Source organism: Protopterus annectens, chromosome 12.part0, assembly GCF_019279795.1.
Source record: "Protopterus annectens isolate FY-2018-M chromosome 12.part0, PAN1.0, whole genome shotgun sequence".
NCBI lineage: Eukaryota > Metazoa > Chordata > Ceratodontiformes > Protopteridae > Protopterus > Protopterus annectens.
The window spans coordinates 312774802-312794066 of record NC_056746.1 but is presented as its reverse complement, the minus strand read 5'-3'; the positions used below and the strand labels follow the sequence as shown (position 1 = coordinate 312794066).

The following is a 19265-nucleotide window of genomic DNA, read 5'->3' as shown; positions in this document are numbered from 1 at the left end:
TTCACATGTGGCTGGTCTCTAGGTGGAAGGGGTCCCACCAATCCTGATTTCTTGGGTCCTGTCTGTGAGCCAGCCAGCAATCCAGAGATTTATGCAAGGGTTTACACCTAGCTCAGACAGCTTGTCAATATCCAAGTGGGGTACTGCATCAAATGTCTTAGTCAGGTCAAGATACACAGTATGCACTGTTTTACCCTCACCCATTGACTTGGTGACCCTCTCAAAGAAGACTACTAGGTTAAGGAGGCATGACCTTCCCTTAACAAAGCCAAATTGGGATGGGTCCAGTGTCTGTAGGTTGCCAATGTCCTTGCTTATAGTTTGCATGATCATTCATTCTGTGGCTTTGAATATCAGGCTTGTTAGACAGACAGGTCAGTAGTTCCCTGGTTGGTGGATGGTCCACCTTTGTGGAAAAGAATGACTATTGTGGTCATCCTTTCATTTGGAACATAGCCTATTTCAAAATTGTAGTTGAAGAGTGCCTCACGTGGTCCTAACAGGTCATGTTTTAGACTGTTCAAAAGGCAACCAAGGATGTCAGTACACATGGAAGTAGTGTTTTTGGCTTTAGTGAGTGCTGCCAACCCTTGGTACCTGTTGATGGCTGGGGGATATGCATGTTGGAGGGGATTTCACCTGGGGGAGCTGAGGGAAGTGGGTGGGTAAAGTCTGAGCTGAATTTAATCAGCCAGCTCTCAAATATTAGTGAGTACTAGATCCAATATATTTGATCCTCTGGTTGTAGTGTGCACTATCTGTTGCAGGGTGTTTGTGTTAATAAAGTCCAGGAAGCACTGCGCCTGCGAGTCTGAGGCAGTATACATTTCCCCAGTTTATAAAGGGGTAGTCAGAATCACCCATTAATAAGGTGTTTGCTTGGATGACAAGTACCTGTAGTAGGGTTTAAGTAAGAGTTGTGAGACTCTGAGGACAAAGCTGGTGATCTGTAGCTAGCCATGATATGGTGAGGAACCTTACCCAGAGTTACTTTGCAGATGGATGAGCTCCATGGTATTATCCTGTTTAACCAACCTGGAGGTATGTTTGTTACTAACAAAGATCAAAACACCTGTACTTTGGTCCCAGTCTGTGATGTTGTATTAATGTGTGGAAGGCACTGTAGCCTTGCACTTCCTGAGTACTTTCTGTGGCCTTAAACAAAGGCTCGGTCACCTCACAGATGCTTACATTATCCAGAGTGAGGAGGGCTTAAAGAGCATGGAGGTTTTGTTTAGGCTCCAAGTACTGAGAAGTAACACCTTAAGGTTTGCACACTTTTGCACTACATTGGTGTTTTGTCTTTTTGGCACTGCCTAAAAAGGGCTCTGAGGGGGTGGATAAAGTTTTAACCAATATCTCAAAGTCGGGGGGGGGGGCAGATGCAACCCATCTTTGGCAAAGCAAAGTGGTCTTTTGACCACATTCTCCCATGCTGACAGATACTGGATACCCTAGGAATAACACCAGAAACTAAGCAAATTATAAAGTCTATCATTTTATGTTAATATTGTGCCATTATCCTTAGTGAAGGTGGAATGCTGCTCAATCCAAGGCTCACACATATCTGTGACACATATTCTGAGAGATCCATTATGTCCCTTTTCAGAGAGTCCAGTGAGATACATCTCAAGTCATTTACATCCACATGGGGTGCAGTAACATGTATGCATGAGACAGGCAGATAACCATTATCTTTTCCTTGTCTAACCTGATGAATGGGTCATGTGCATGTCGCACAATGCAGTCCCCAGTGACAAGACTATTAGGTAAAGGCTTGCCTTATGGGCTCTGCATTTGGGGGTCCACAAAGAATAGGTTTATGTGAGATATTTGGTGTTGCTTTTGTTGTGTGCTTTAGTGATTGCTGATGAGCAGTACTACCATTGGGTGGCTTTGGAGGTCTTTGAAATTTGGGAAGGTTTCTTTTAAGAGTCTCAGCATAAGACAATCTGTGTGTGCGGTGAATGGAATATGTGAGGGATGTGGTATGGGTATTCTTGATAGCCTTGTTTTTACAAGAGATTTTTGCCTCCAAGAATGTTGCGTATTTACATGTCTTGCATACCATGACATTTTCTTGAATTATTAACTGGTTGTATGAAAAAATGAGATAATTGCTACATTGCCTTAGGATGCCCAAATCTATTAAGTTGGCCAGAGATATTTGGAAATTGTACATCCATGTTGTCTGGTTCTGTTCATAGATTCATAGGAGTTTGCTAGGATAATGATAACAAGGGCCTTTTTAAGCCTAACCATGCATCCCAAATCTCTGACAAGCTCTGATACTCTTGGTAAGTGTAAGCAGGGGCTTGGATGATGAAACATTTACAAGCAGAGGCTGGGAGATGAACTATGTATAGGCTACCTCTATCCATTAGAGATATAGGTGCCAAATCAGGGATGCATTTCCTGTTGCCCATCCTGTAACAGGATTGGCTGTTTAGGATTAAGAACTAGGCTCTAAATGGAGTCTCCTATGGTAGTTTCTAGGGTTAAGGGCAGGATATTGTTTAATGGTAGGATATGATAGTGCTACCTGATGTCCAAGTTAGCTGTACCAAGCTTACTTGTGTGCAATGCCACACTGTTGAACAGGTTTTTGGATCTAATGCTAACTTTACAGGAAAATTTTACTCTATAGGCATTTGCTACTATACAGGGCACTGCTAGCTACTGTGGCATGGTGGGCAGCTCTGCTCAGAGAAAAAAAAAAGCTTGAAAACTGACCAATTAAAGAGCTTCTGACACAGGATGCCTGATCCTGGATTTTCTTAATGTAAAACCACAGCAAAAGCAGCTTTCAAGTGAAGATTAAATAACCAAATGCTCCCAGACAACTAAGTCTCTGGCTAATTTGCCCTTCAGCAAACAGATTTGGAGGCAACACAAACTAGAAAAGCCAACAGATAGAGAAAGGACCATTTTTTCCACAAAATTAAATTAATGCTTTACAAATGCTCAAATACAGCAGTGATCACTGTATAGTTAGTATAACTCACATTAGTGACATAATTGTCAATTGCTGCAGGATCTGACCCCTATTTTTTACATTTGTACTGCATTTTTTGTTTGCATTTTACTTTGTCTGGGAACCTTAGTCTTGTGGCATTAGTCAAAATAATGAGAATTGTGAATTGACACAAGATCTGAACCTTCTATATACATATATATATATATATATATATATATATATATATATATATATATATATATACACATACACACACACACACACACACACACACACACACACACACACACACACACATAGATGACTGTACCCAAGGGTGAGAGAGTGGTGATTGGAGCAGATTTAAATGGGCATGTTGGTGAAGGGAGCAGTGGGGATGAAGAAGCAATGGGTAGGTATGGTGTTAAACAAAGGAATGCAGAAGGTCAGATGGTAGTGGATTTTGCAAAAAGGATGGATATGGCTGTGGTGAATACGTATTTTAACAAGAGGGAGGAGCACAGGGTGACATACAAGAGTGGAGGAAGATGCACACAGGTGGATTATATCTTATGTAGGAGGGCCAGTTTGAAGGAGATTGGAGACTGTAAAGTGGTGGCCGGACAAAGTATAGTTAGTGGTTTGTAGGATGACGCTGGTGATCAAGAAGAGGAGGAGGAGTGTGAGGGCAGCACCAAGGATCAAATGGTGGAAATTGAAAAAGGGTAATTGTGAGGTGGAATTCAGGGATGAGTTAAGACAGGCACTGGGTGGCAGTGAAGAGTTACCAAATAGCTGGGTAACTACAGCAGAGCTAGTAAGGGAGATGGCTAGAAAGGTGCTTGGTATCACATCGGGACAGAGGAAGGACGACAAGGAGACATGGTGGTGGAATGAGGAAGGACAGAAGAGTATACAGGCAAAGAGGTTGGCAAAGAAGAAGTGGGATTGTCAGAGGGATGAAGAAAGTAGACAGGAGTATAAGGAGATGAGGTGCATGGCAAAGAGAGAGGTGGCGAAGGCTAAGGATAAGGCAATATGAAGAGTTGTATGAAAGTTTGGACACTAAGGAGGGAGAAAAGGACCTGTACCGATTGGCTAGACAGAGGGACCGAGCTAGGAAAGATGTGCAGCAGGTAAAGGTGATAAAGGATAATGAGGGAAACATACTCACAAGCGAGGAGAGTGTGTTGAGGAGATGGAAAGAGTACTTTGAGGGGTTGCTGAATGAAGAGAATGAGAGGGAGAGAAGGTTGGATGATGTAGGGATAGTGAATCATGAAGTACAATGGATTAGCAAGGAGGAAGTAAGGATAGCTATGAAGACAATGAAGAATGGAAAAGCTGTTGGCCCAGATGACATACCTGTGGAAGCATGGAGGTGTTTAGGTGAAATGGCAGTGGAGTTTTTAACCAGATTGTTTAATGAAATCTTGGAAAGTGAGAGGATGCCTGAGGAATGGAGAAAAAGTGTTTTGGTACCGATTTTTAAGAATAAGGATGATGTGCAGAGCTGTAGTAACTACAGAGGGATTAAATTGATCAGTCACAGCATGAAGTTATGGGAAAGAGTAGTGGAAGCTAGGTTAAGAAGGGATGTGATGATTAGTGATCAGCAGTATGGTTTCATGCCGGGAAAGAGCACTACAGATGCAATGCTTGCTCTGAGAGTGTTGATGGAGAAGTACAGAGAATGTCAGAAGGAGTTGCATTGTGTTTTCGTAGACTTAGAGAAAGCATATGACAGTGTGCCTAGAGAGGAGTTGTGGTATTGTATGAGGAAGTCAGGAGTGTTAGAGAAGTATGTAAGAGTGGTACAGGATATGTACAAGGGTAGTGTGACAGCGGTGAGGTCTGCGGTGGGAGAGACGGATGCGTTTAAGGTGGAGGTGGGGTTACATCAAGGATCAGCTATGAGCCCTTTCTTATTTGCAGTGGTGATGGACAGGTTGACAAACGAGAACAGACAGGAGTCCCCATGGACTATGATGTTTGCAGTTGACATTGTGATCTGTAGTGAGAGTAGGGAACAGGTGGAGGAGACCCTGGAGAGATGGAGATATGCTCTAGAGAGAAGAGGAATGAAGGTCAGCAGGACTAAGACAGAATATATGTGTGTGAATGAGAGGGAGGATAGAGGAATGGTGAGGATGCAAGGAGTACAGGTGGCGAAGGTGGATGAGTTTAAATACTTGGGGTCAAAAGTTCAGAGTAACGGTGAGTGTGGAAGAGAGGTGAAGAAGAGAGTACAGGCAGGATGGAGTGGGTGGAGAAGAGTGTCAGGAGTGATTTGTGACAGACTAGTTCCTGTAAGAGTGAAAGGGAAGGTCTACAAGAGGGTAGTGAGACCAGCTATGTTATGTTGGTTGGAGACAGTGGCATTGACAAAAAGGCAGGAGGGTGAGCTGGATGTGGCAGAGTTAAAGATGTTAAGATTTGCACTGGGTGTGACGAGGGTGGACTGGATTAGGAATAAGTATATTAGAGGGTCAGCCCAGGTTGGAAGGTTTGGAGACAAAGCCAGAGAGGCAAGATTACGTTGGATTGGACATGTGCTGAGAAGGGATGCAGAGTATATTGGGAAAAAGATGCCAAGGATGAAGCTACCAGGTAACAGGAAAGGAGGAAGGCCTAAGATAAGGTTTATGGATGTGGTGAGAGAGGACATGGAGGTGGTTGGTGTGACAGAGCAAGATGCAGAGGACAGGAAGAAATGGAAACAGGTGATCCGCTGTGGCGACCCCTAACGGGAATAGCCGAAAGAAGATGATGATACACACACACACACACACACACACACACAGACACACACACAGACACACACACAGACACACACACAGACACACACACAGACACACACACAGACACACACACACATATGCACTGATACTGCACTTTTCTGTTTACTAACTGGATTCCACCCAACTCATCTTCCATAACCTCTGCTGAATTGTGCAGCAATGGTTTGTAGTGCCTTGTATAAAAGCAGGCACCTAGAGTTGTAATTGTCCATATAAAACTTTCTCTGCTATTTTCTGAAATATCTAGCCGAGTAGTGTAGAGCAGCTAGTTTGCCTTTGAAAAGCATTACTCCAAGATTTTTGTTTTTGAACCAGTGTTGTTTTAGATCAATCCGTATCCTCGCCTCCCAACGAAACAACTATAAACACAGATTGCACCACCTCTCCTAGATCACAAAAAAGAGGATCCACAGCCATGGTGTACACTTTCCTACTATCACTGTAGCCAGTCTGGTGGAAATAGACATCTTGAGACAATGTAGCAATTGTTTCAAGTTTACTGAAAACCACCTTATTCTTAAGCAGACTGACACAGTAAACAATAGATGTATTTACACTACATCTTTGGAGACAAAGCTTTTGCACACAGACACTGATATCCCCAAACAGGTTGTAATTAATAGGTACTCAACACCTACTACAGATCAGACACAAACTTACATACACTTAAATGCAATCTACCCAAACCTCAAAAGCCTTGCATACGCTGCCCTCAGCAACCTCCACAACAATACACAACAACAACACTCCCAAGGATGCATACAGCCACATTTCACAATGTATCATCCTGTAAACTCTCAAGGCAAATTACCACAACCCAATATTTTGGTCATTGGAGACCCCTCACCAGGCTGAGTAAGGAGACAGTCACAGCCAGTTGCCTATCAGGGGCAAGGATCTGCCATATCACACATGCAGTCTGGACATTGAACCACAAGTACCAGCATGACTCTGTTATAGTCTCTATGGGTGATAATGACCCAAGACATACCTCTCTGGACTATATGAAAAGAAAAACTATAGGGCTTTCATACTGTATTTCCCAGGCAGGTATGAGCCTAGCATTGAGCAACATTCTACCTTTTCTGAGGATGATATCACAATATAAACAGAAGATGATTGACTTTAACAATTGGCTTAGTTACTGATGTCATTCTAAGGGGGTGCAATATTTGTCAGCTTGAGAGAGCATGATCAACAGTCCATACTGCTTTGCCAAGGATGGTCTGCACTTGTCCCCACTAGGTTTTCAAATATTGGCCAAAATACTACCACCCCTACAGTGCCTTTTTAGGAAATCCCAATCTTGTAATTCTTCAGTACAATAAATTATATGCAAGATGAACTAAAGATGTTACTGATCAATGTTAGGAGTCTCAACAAGAAGCTCCACTACATGGAAGCACTCCTTACCTTGGAGAGTGTTGACATTTGTACAGTTACTGAGACATAGTTTAAAGCAGAAGAAGACACCCCAGCAGTACAAGGCTATAATCTCTTCCACACTCTAGACCAGCTACTGCACAAGAAGGGACAAGAGGTGGAGGTGTATCAATTTACATAAAAAGTAAGCACACCTCATGACTGATCAAACAATATGACATGCTTGAGCTACTCCATATCCAGCTAACCTTGGGTAAAGCCCAATACCATATCCTTGCTAGTTATAAGTCTCTAAGACCCAGGATAACCATACTACATACTTGAATATAATCAGGTCACAATTCAGCTAAACAACATATTCATGAGTGATTTCAACTATCCCACCATCAACTGGGATACAGACACAGCCATTAACATGCAGGCTCAAAGATTCCTGGAGTTCGTCAATGCAAACATCTTGGGACAGCTAGTTTGCACACCTACTATGGGTGCAAATATCCTGGATCTGGTACTCACAAATATGAGGGAACGTTGTACCCCCCTCCCCCACGTAATGTCCTCATTCGTCAGACCAGCCCACAAAGCAGTAACACCTGAAATAAATATAAGGGATGAGCTCCCAGTAAACCCCAGAACCTTTAAGAAGTTTTCCAAGGCTAACTAAATCCAATTAAGTGAAGGCATATCTAAATTCTGAGCCCCCCCCCCACCAAATTCAGAGAACATGGTGGCCTATGAGTAAGCATTTACAGAAACCCTGTACAAGCATGTAAATAACTGCATAGAAACAGTGATTCCAAACCATAATAAACTTAGAGCAAACTCCAAAAACAAGCCCTCCTGGTGGACCCCCAGTATAAATAGGTTGTACAACAAAAGAAAAAATCCTGTCCAAAAGTAGGAAGGGCTATGCCCAAACACAAAAAAAAAACATAATCAGTCTCAACAAGCAACTTGGGACTAATCAAGTCCACCAAAGTCAACTTCAAGGTAAAAATAGCCTCCCAGGTTAAGGATAACCATAAGGCATTTTTTTAGTTTTGCATGCAACCTTAAAGGGAACACCCAACAGTGTGCTGAACTAATAGTAAGTGGAACTTCCTATACCAAACCTGGTGGTACAGCAGATTTGCTGGCCAATAAATTTATCTCCAATTTCACCCCCCCCATCACCCCTAGATTCCTTCCAGGAAATATCCTCTACCATGTCTCCCTTACCTGCCACTAAAGAACAGGTCCTCACAGCACTCTTCACAGCTAAAAACACTGCATCAGTGTATCTAGATAATACCCTGCAATGCCTCCTAATTAGCTTGAAACATGACCTGTCAGGCCCACTAGAATCTCTGTTCAGCTACAGCCTCCAGATAGGCCTCACCACTAGGGAATAGAGGACTTCAGAGGTCATCTCCACATAAAAGTGGACCATTAACAGACCCAGGGAAATACAGACCCATAAGTTTGACTAGCCTTCTATGCAAGGCCATGGAAAGAATTACTGTGGACCTGATAAACAAAGACATAGGAAATTACTGGACCCATTCCAGTTTGGTTTTGTCATAGGCAGGTCATGACGACTAAACTTGGTGGATGACTTCGAGAAGGTCTGATAATGAAAACTGACTCAGCATTTCTGGATCCTTCTTATTATTTAAAAAATGCAATGAATGCTCTTTGCCCTAATAAACCCATGGTGGATTGTACCAAGTTCAGCATTACATCCTGTTTCAATGCATTCCGCTTCTTTTCTGGAAAGTGCATAAATTCAAAAGGTTAAACTTCACCAGTCCTTGAAGATAAAACGCATATAAAACATACTACCAACAAAACTAATGAAAAACTGAGACTTCTCTATCATGCCTCTAGCTTCATGTTCATTAAGTACAAAAAACCTGAGACACTACTGGCAAATCTCCATTTGAAAATTACTATATTTTCCAGGCTTGGTTGCAAGTAGCCCTGGAGTGGTATTTGTTCAGCTGTTTGTTTTGAAAGGAGGCAAACAGATCTATATGAGATGTTCCCCACAACTAGAGCAACTTCTGGAAGTCCCCCTCACTCAATTTCCATTAATGAGGGTCTGTTCTGATCCAGCTCAGCTTATTTGCCCCTATATTTTGCTCTGTCAGAATGCAAGATGCTTGGAGGGTTAAAGAGTATGTAGAGATACCTCTCTGGCCATCACAGCCAGCCTAAACAGACGGTATGAACTGGAAACCCCTGGCTTGTTTATGCACTTATTATTGTAGTGTTGTTTGCAATCACCTGATGAGGTCCAGGGAACCACAGATGAAGAGATTTCAAGGCACAGAACACAACTAACATCTCTTCCACATTTATGTATAGGTATTAACAAACTTCTTAAACCAGGCCATTCAACTACTCCTACCCCTTCAGGCTTTAACCTCAACAATTCCACCCTGATCCCAGATGCCTTTAACAAGTATTTTACAGAAGCCATTCAAACACTAGCTAATTCATTACCCTCTTCCACTACCTCCTTACCTAATACCTCTAACACCTCATCCAATGCCTTTTATATTCAGCCAGTTCCTTCATCCCTTATTTATAAACTTCTTAAAAAACTTAAACCTTGCACCCCATCCGCTGACCAACTGCCATCAGAATACCTTCAAATAGCTGCAAAAGCTATTTACTACCCCATATCCATTCTTATTAATAGGACTGTCTCTGAAGGAAAAATCCCCACCTCATGGAAAATATCTTATATAATACCTCTACATAAAGGGGGCTCCTCTATAGAGCACTCAAACTTTAAGCCCTATTGCCTTACTCTCCCATTAGCTAAAATTATGGAAAGATGCATACATAAACAAATTCTTAACTACCTTCTACAAAACAAACTTCTAGCCAATAGTCAACATGGTTTTAGACCTTCCCACAGTACTACAACTGCCCTCCTTTCCTTCTCTGATGCCATAAATAATAATAGGAACAACAATCTCTTCTCATCAGCATTATTCTTAGACCTGTCAAAGGCCTTCGATATGGTTAACCATAATATACTTCTGCACAAGCTAAATCTCTATTCACTTGGCTCACAAACTCTTCAATGGTTCAGGAGTTACCTCCAAAATAGGCAACAAGCAGTGCTATGGAACAACACTCTATCCTCCTTACTTCCAGTAAACATTGGGGTTCCACAAGGCTCAATCCTAGGTCCCCTTCTTTTTCTTTATTTATTAATGACCTTCATCTGAATATACCCCAAGCCATCTGCATTCAATATGCTGATGACTCAACTCTAATCTGTGCTGCTAATAACGTCACCTCCCTCCAGTCCCTCACCCAAACAGTCTTCCATGATGTAGAAAATGGTTTATGGAACAATCCCTCCTTCTTAATCCCAAAAACAAAACTTCTTCTCTTTACCCCTACAAACAAATCACCAACACCTTTCTTCACTATCTCCTCCAACAACACTACCTGTATTAGTCCAGATATGACCACTGACTATTAGGTGTAACCATTGACAACCATCTTAATTTTGATGACCACATTAACAATACCATTAAATCAGTTAACAAAAAAATTGGTACTTTATACAGAATTAAACCCTTTCTTACGCCAACTGCTAGAAAAACAGTGGCCCAGACACACCTGATCTCCACCCTTTTCTATGCCTCTGCTATATATACAAACTTGTCCAAAAATAACATCACCAAACTTTCTACCTGTTACAATAGTATTGCTAGATTCATTACTGCTACCCCTTTCAGAACCCACCATTGTCTTAACCTTAAGCAACTAGATTGGTTAGAAATCAACAACCAATTACTCTATCAACAACTTATTATCATTCATAAAACCCTTTACTTTCCTGATGCTACCCCTAGCCTTACAAAACTGATTTCACCTTATAAAAACCTAGCCACACTACGCTCAGCTAATAAACTCCTTGTAGCCTTGACCAAATCAAAGAATAAAGCTGGGGACTCATTATTTTCAAATTCTGTCGGGAAGATCTGGAATCAACTACCTCAGGGAATTACAAACCTTGACTCTACATCCCTTTTCAAAAGACATATCAAAGAACATCTTAAAACTCAATGGCTGTGTCCTTGTGCTAACCCTGACTGAAATTACTCCTCTACTACTCCCAACTTCCCCACCTTGCCCAACTGTCCCTCTAAAGACTTATGTTTAACTTTTGACAGTATTATCTTTGAAAATGCCGCTAACATTTTTCTTTTCTCTCCACCATGTTATCACATCTTAAATTTGTTTGTATCTAACTGCTGAATGTTGCTTACCCTGTAATTCTGTTATTAACCTACTATTTTTCTGAATATTGTTCTGCTTGATATTTTTTTGTTTCCATTAATTTTGTATAAGTCTACCCTTGAACTTATGGTATTTTGCTAATGATTTTTAATGTTAATGATTTTGTTTACTTCATGTAATTGGAGCTTTTCTCCCCGGGCCTCTACTGAAAACGGATATTTGTCCAGTTAGACTAGCCCGGTCAACAAATGTAAAATAAAATAAATAAATAAATAAAATGTACCTTGGTCTGTCTGAGATGTTTCACAAGCCTTGTACCTTTACCCCCCTTAGAAACTGCTCCCCAAGCAAAATCAGAGGCATCTGTCAGATTGATGTGGGATCTAAGGAGAAAAGGGGAGACCTGGATTTAGAGCCATTTGCTGTCTCCACCAGTGCAGTTCATTTTTGACAAATCCCAAAATTGTATCTGAAATTCCAGATGATGAAGACATTGGATTATTATCATTTTTTATGTGTAATCCAGTGACTAAAATCATTGGGATCATAGAAGCCTTGAACCCTAGAATCCTGAGATATCTTGCAAAAGAATGAGACTGATTTGAGAAGCTCAGGAAATCTGAAGATGAACACTCACCTCCTGTATAAGAAATACCTTTGAATGAGCGGTGCCTAGATGGTAGCCCAGAAACAATCCTGTGTTATGGAGTCAAAAAGGATTTTTGTACATTTATCTGGAATCCTGTATTAGTAAGTAGAGTTGAAATCCATAAGGACTCTTGACACCTGGGAAAAGAGATTGCAAAGATAAGTTTTGTGTCGATATAAGGAAATATGTTAATGCCCTACATTCTGCAATGAGCTATTACTGGAGCTAGACAGCTGTATATAACCCAAAGGATAATGCAGACACCTGATAATATGACCTAGATAAAAAGAATCTTCTTTTAATAATGTAACTAGGAATGTGAATATTTGCATGCTTTAAGTCTAATGCTACCGTCACATTCAAAGGAGGAATGGCAGGTAACTGAGTTTGAAGGGTCAGCAGTTGGAATTCTGGTATTTTCACACAAAGGAAATATCTTGAAATGGTCTCCACGAAACCTCTTTCTTTGGTACCAGAATCATTCTGGAACACAAGCCTTTACGTCTTTGATCTAAAGGCACTGGTTTTAGGGAGACTTAAATGTCAAAGAACCTGAAAAAAAAAATCTTTTTTTGGAGAAAGGGGAGTTATTCTCCTGAAAAAGAGGTATTTGTATCAAGTGACAAACATAACCCTCCAGAACCACTTTTAGCACCCAAGAGTCTGAAAGAATCTGTTACCAAAGGGAAATGTAAAGATCCAGATTTTTGGACAGAGTTTGAGGATATGGGCAGGCAGGGAGGGAATGGGGATTGAATACTGGCATAGTCATACTGAAGTAATAAACAGTCCATTTTTTTGGAAAATACTCTCATTTTTTGTTGTTCCCATACTACCATCTATTTTTTGTTCCCGGTTTGTCTTCAGTTGGCAGGGATTACTTTTTTACTCTTTATAAATTGACCAAATCCTGTTTTCCTATTAAAGAGGGGGACTTAAAAAAACATTTCCTGAATTAGCTTCCCTCTTTCATCAAATTGTATGAGGACCTGAGTAGCACAAAGGCTAAACAAAACGTCCTTATCTAATGTAGAATTCAAAATTTCGGACTTTACTTCATCAGCAAACTTCTGGTTACATACCCAAGGATATCTCATCTAGGTTAAGTGCCCCAAGACATATATACAAAATCATTCACACTCTTCAAATCATGTTTAGAAGCTGGAGAAAGAGTAGAAACAATAGGATTCAGAAATGAGCTGAGCTATTCTCTGAAGGAAGTGAGATGGAGTATTTTCTCTAACTGGTCGCACAACAGAGAATTTCCATACACGTGCTTGGTATTTAAGAATGCTACAAGATTAAGAGAAAGAAGAGAACATTCTCTTACCAAATCTGTCAAATACCTTGCCTTCCTTCTCCAGAGGGGAGGGGGTGGTACTGTTCAAGAGTCTGCTTCCCACTGGTAAAGAAGTAGATATAGCAGCTGGATTGGATCTAAGGTTAGAAAACAAAAATGTTTTAGTTTGAGGTACTCTGTACAGCCTATCCGCCGTTTTGGAGACTGAAGATAAAAAGTCAGGATTATTACCAGCAGCATTAAAAACATCCTCCATGATTGGCAAAATAAGAGGAATGGATGTAGAATGAGGTATATCCAATTGGCCTATATCATAATATTTCCTCATTTCAGGGGGAACTTCCATCTGTTCCCACAAAAATATCTCCTTCACCCTGAAAATAATCAGAGACGAAGAAAATTCCTCTAAAAGAGTTGGAGTGTGCCAAGCTTCCTCAGAATCAGAGTTATGGGCTTGGGAATCTATACAAGAAGAAACCCTGTCTCTGCTCATGTCAGACTCCTCCGACAAATTTTCCTCTGGAATTTCTTTTGTGACAGGTAAAGATTTCTGAGCACCAGGATTAACAGCCTGTAATACCTGTCTGGCTAAGGTAAGAAAATCATCGATGTCTTCAAAAGAACAATATCTAACCTTCTGTTTTATCTTTTCAGCTAACATCCTGAAAGTAGACCAACTCAGAGGTAGCACTTCAGTACCGTCAAGAGATCTCTTGCCCTTACTACCCACCCTAAGGTGTCACTCAAACCCAAAGATCATGATTCTTCCAATGCTAGAGACCGACACTGGAACAGCCACAGAGTACGCAGCTACTCTCATTCATAATGCCTGAAACGACTAAAACAAAGGAACCTGTAGACGCAAATCAGTGGTCTATGGAACACTGGGTGGCTACTACAAGTTTACTCACTAATGACTGAGGTACTGTCTGACCCCACAGTATGTTATCTTGTGTTGTTTCTTCTTTTTAGGTACAATGGTAGAAGAGCCAACAGAATCAGAGCAAATATTCATGCTGCAGCTGAGAAAGAGGTCTGAAGGACAGTAAGCAGTATTGGAACAAGTCAGTCAATAGGTAAGTTGTCAAAGAAGCAAGCAGCACACACACACAAACACCTACATATGTGCGCATGCACACACACACCTACATACATACATATACACACACACACACACTTTCAACTCAGCACACAATCCCCTTTTGTATAAAAGGGGTAATAGTACAAAAAATCCTGCCATAAGTAAAGCACCACTACTCAAAGTGCCGTGAAATAAAAAAAGCAACATATAAGATGCCATGAAGTGTACACAAGAACTTAAAACATTAGAAATGCTTTTCTGCCCATTAAAATCACTTCCTTATCCTTAAATTCAGTCAAATACATTAAAAAATTACATAATCACTATACTTTTAACACAAGATTGCCCCCACCCCCTCAAAAAATTCCTTATTCAAAATAGTGGTCCCTGACAGAAAACTTCAGACATTGTGAAAAATACAAGGTTTCTTACATGGGAAATATCACTTTTAAGTAAAGCCATTATATTTTTAATTTAGAGTAAAAGGACAAAATATTCTGTGTGGAATGTTTCCCCTGTTGGGTCTTATCTGTCAGAAATGAAGCATGAAAGCTGACTGGTACTGCTGTGAAATCTCAGAGCTACTTCCTCTCGAGGCAGCAAGAAAGTGCTGGAGTTTTCCTCAACTTGGCTATCGATTTCCCTCAAATGGCCTAACAAATCAGGAATTACTATTAGTAGGAAATCTAGACTTATTGATAATGATTGCATTTGTGCAACTGCCACTGCTTGGAAAACTGTTGTTACATATAGCAATGATTGGACTAATGAGATAAACAATGTTGAGCAAGCATTTGTGCAACTGCCACTGCTTGGAAAACTGTTGTTACATATAGCAATGATTGGACTAATGAGATAAACAATGTTGAGCAAAGAGCAGATAGAACACATTTAGGAAAGGAAGTGTCTGTATTCTGTAAGGACCATTCAAACCCTATGAAACATGATAATGCCACTGACAACTGTGGAATTCTGGATACAAGTATTCAACAATCTGAGGATTCAGAGCATACAGAAGGAATTAAATAAGAAAGGAAGGAAAAAGTTCACAACAAATAAAGAAGAAAAAGAAACTGATAAATGTGATGTAAAGCAAAGAGAATACATACCAAAAAGGACACTGCCTTGCTATGTAACATCACACATTACAGGCAATGATACATTTTTTCTATCAAAAAAACTTCAGTCTGCATAAAAAAGGCATCATTTTTCCAAAAGAGAAGGTAGAAAACAAAATAGGTAAGGGGCAAATGAAAGGAAGAAATCAAAACTGAATGTGGAAGGACTGAAGAACATCACTGTAAGAAAAGAAGAGGAGAAAGACAAGACAGTGACAGCATGGCTCAAAACTGTGGATGTACAAAGCCAGCTGGATGAGAAATGCATGCTTGTACATGTAATAAGCAGTGAAAACTGTGGGATTAATAAGACTAATGGTGATGAAGACTATTCCTTTATAACAATTGATAGAGCAGATATTACTGACTTAGAAGTTGAAGATTCTTCAGATCTGGTCAGAAGAGACATTCTTGTAATTGCACATTCATTTATTAGATGAACTGATAGTTACACATTTGCATTGAAGACCATGAACATCCAATAATGTTATGCTTGCCAGCAGATAAGAGGATGTGAGGCAGGCCTTAGAACACCTTAATTTAAGGAAGTATGGAACTGTTTTTATTCGTGTCAGTACAAATGGTCTTATCCTCAAGGACCCTCTGACTGTTAGTAGGAAACTTACAGCCCTCTTAGTTAGCATAGCCTCTAGAGGCGTTAGGACATATTTTTCACAAATCACATAGAAAAAGGAGAGTCATGTCACAGTGAATGAAAATATTTTTCGGGTAAATACCTACATGAAAAAAATGTCACATTTAAAAATAATGTGAATGCGTAGAGCATCAGTGCCTAATTTTCGGCACATGTGTTCAGACAGAATGGTCATTTGCCAAGATCAGGGAAGAGAATTTTTGCAACAGATATTTTTAGTATTTGAGAAACATAAGGCAGGATTGCCAGGTCAAAAATGTAACAGTTCAGTGAGCAACATTTGATGCATATTTGATGGCTGTTAATGCTTGGAGCATTAATAATAAAGTTTTTTATTCGAAAATGTTCTACTTTCCCACACGATTAATGTTGTTATTGTTTGTGAAACATGGTTAAAGAACAATCGCTGGAAACTAGTTCTGTTAAGGTATAAATGCATTTACTAGAATATTCATTCTAAAAAAAATCAATTGGAGGTGTTATGACAGAGATTAAAGATAGTTAGGAGACCTATAATTAGTTAGGAGACCTATAATTATCTTCAGTGATAACACCAATACTGTAGACTGTAACTTTGACAATAAAGAAAATCTTGGAATACATAACAATTGCTGGAGTGTATAGATCGCCAATGTCAAATACTGATGACCTAGAGGAATTCATACATTTCTTGCATGAAAAAAAAGAGGAAAGAATAATAGCGGCTGTGGACAAAAATTTACCAGAAACAGATTGAAATAATATTGATTCAACAACATTAGTAATGACATTATTCACAATGTATGTTCAGGAACAACAATTGCTTCAAATTGTAAAAAAACTACCAGTGAACAGAATATACAAGACATTGTTTGTGTTTCTCAAGAAATTACTGCTACTTCATGTCAAGTTTTACTACCGTCGATGTGGAGTGATCATGGGTTATAAAGGTTAATTTGTTGCTAGATAATTCTGCCAAACTGAAATCTAAACCAATGCAAAGAAGATTTAATAACAGATTGCATGGAAGCAAAACAGTCACTATGTAAAACTAACTGGTATGATGTGTTCAGTGGAAACACTGCAGAAGGAATGTAGAAGGTTTTGAAAGAGAAATCTTTTGACTGAAAAAAAAATAAATAAATAAATAAAAAAAAAAAAAACATACTTGACATCAGAATGTAGGTATACAACATCAGGAGGATATATTTTCATAAGAACAAGATACTTGATTAAGGTGAGAGAAAAAAATAAGAAATGGAAAAGAGGCTGAACTACAACTTTGAAAACTGAAATAAACAAGATGGACAAAAATTAAGCACAGTGTGAGACAAGATCAAGAAAATCTGAAGAAAACTTATATAAAGATAATGAGCATTACAAGAAACCATTTTATAAGTACTTAAGATGTGGAAGGAATAAAGATATAAAATTAATAAACTGTGTGTAAATTCTAAAATTTATTCTCAGACACAGTGGCTCCACAAAATGGGTGATAAGTTGTCCTATTCGCATTCAGTTATCCTCAGATACTAAAATCAAATTAGATCATATTGAAAAAGAACTATACAAACTGGATCCAAACAAAGCATATCTTGGAATAATAATGACCTGAGAACGCTTCAGCAAGAACTTACAATACCATTATGTCTATTATTTACTAAGTCTTATAAATATGGGGAGATTCATCAAGATTGGACACATGCACTTATTAAACTGCATTTAATGGAAAAGGAAGTAGGACAAACCCAGAGTCATACAGACCCTTAAGTCTACTTTCATGTTGTGGAAAAATAATGGAGAACATAATACTGGATAAGTTATTGTCAAAATTGGAAAGGTTGGGACTTGAAACCATATATCAGCATGCATATGTTGAAAATAGATCTATTACCACCTGCCATATGATGTTCTACAATTTTATAATTTCTCCAAATCATTTGGGTTTTTAATACCATGACAGGAATGAACCCTGTTCCTAAGTTAAAGTAAAATTAAAGTTCACGAAATTAGAGTTTTTCAATCTTTGATGTTAGCCAAAAGTGTTCTTTGCAGCACTCACAATGTGCCCAGAATGAACTCCTTCTGCAATTTATATGGAGTTACAAGTATCGGTAACATATCTAAATAGGACTGTAAATTCTTTTTTATGGAGACCCATTGCTCCTACTACTATTGGAACTGCCTGGTTATTCTTCTTTCACAATGCCCTCATTTCTGCCTGCAAATCCCGGTATTTTCTGACTTTGTCTCTCTCTCTCTCTCTGTACACAAGACAATGTGAATCACTGGGTGTAGCAATTTCAATGATCAATGCTAGTATGGTTTTCTTTTCATGGACTACTATAAATGGTTTTTCTCTCATCTATTTTTTGAACTACTGATAATGGGTGATCCCATGTGATCTAAACTTCATTTTTTATAATGCTTTGTGGCTCATGTTTCTAATGCTTCTCAGTTACTTCGATATTGTTTGCATAATCCCCAATGCAAGTGTCTTGCTACTTTATTATGCCTTTCAGTACACAGGCCCTCTGCAATTAGTGTATCATACCAGCAAAAAGATGCGCAATTGTTTCCAATTCTGTTTTACAAAACCTGTAACTGTATGTTTGTACGATATAGTCAATGGACTGTGTAAAACAACATGCGAGTAGTCCACTATACTTGGCCGTCAATATTAATCTTTCATCTTTTGGTTTAAATTCACCTCTCCTTTACCATTCCTGTGTTAGATCCTGATCAACATGAGTTTGTCCCAGGAGTTTTCTGTACTTGCAACTATATTTATACATTTCCTCCTTTCTCATCTGATCCTTTACCTTAAACTCAGTCCTTTTTTTGGCACATTCAGTTGCTGCCTGATTTTTATCTATGTCTGGCTTGATTACAATTCCTGCCTGATACCAATATGCTTCAGCTAAACTAAGCAGGGAAATCATCTTAAACTTGTTCTCCTTATATTTTAAAACTTTGACTATGCTTGTGAGGTCAGTAAATATGTATACAGTCCTATGACTGTAGATGTATACTTGTAATAAGAGAATAGGCAGGAGGGGAGTGGAATTTTTTGGAGAAAAATGGCAAAGGAACCAAAG

At 39.4% G+C, this 19265-nt stretch overlaps 1 protein-coding gene across 5 annotated transcripts in view; it reads right to left on the bottom strand.

Annotated features, from left to right (window-relative positions):
* The window catches only part of STX17 (syntaxin 17), a 1023817-nt gene that overhangs the window by 927664 nt on the left and 76888 nt on the right, over window positions 1–19265 (bottom strand). The window contains exon 2 of one of the 5 annotated variants that reach the window (XM_044089380.1): window positions 12023–12171. The exons of the other annotated variants lie outside the window; for them this stretch is intronic. The gene's annotated coding sequence lies outside the window, so the exon portion shown is untranslated. The remainder of the gene's footprint in view (window positions 1–12022; window positions 12172–19265) is intronic. 5 annotated transcript variants of the gene reach the window in all.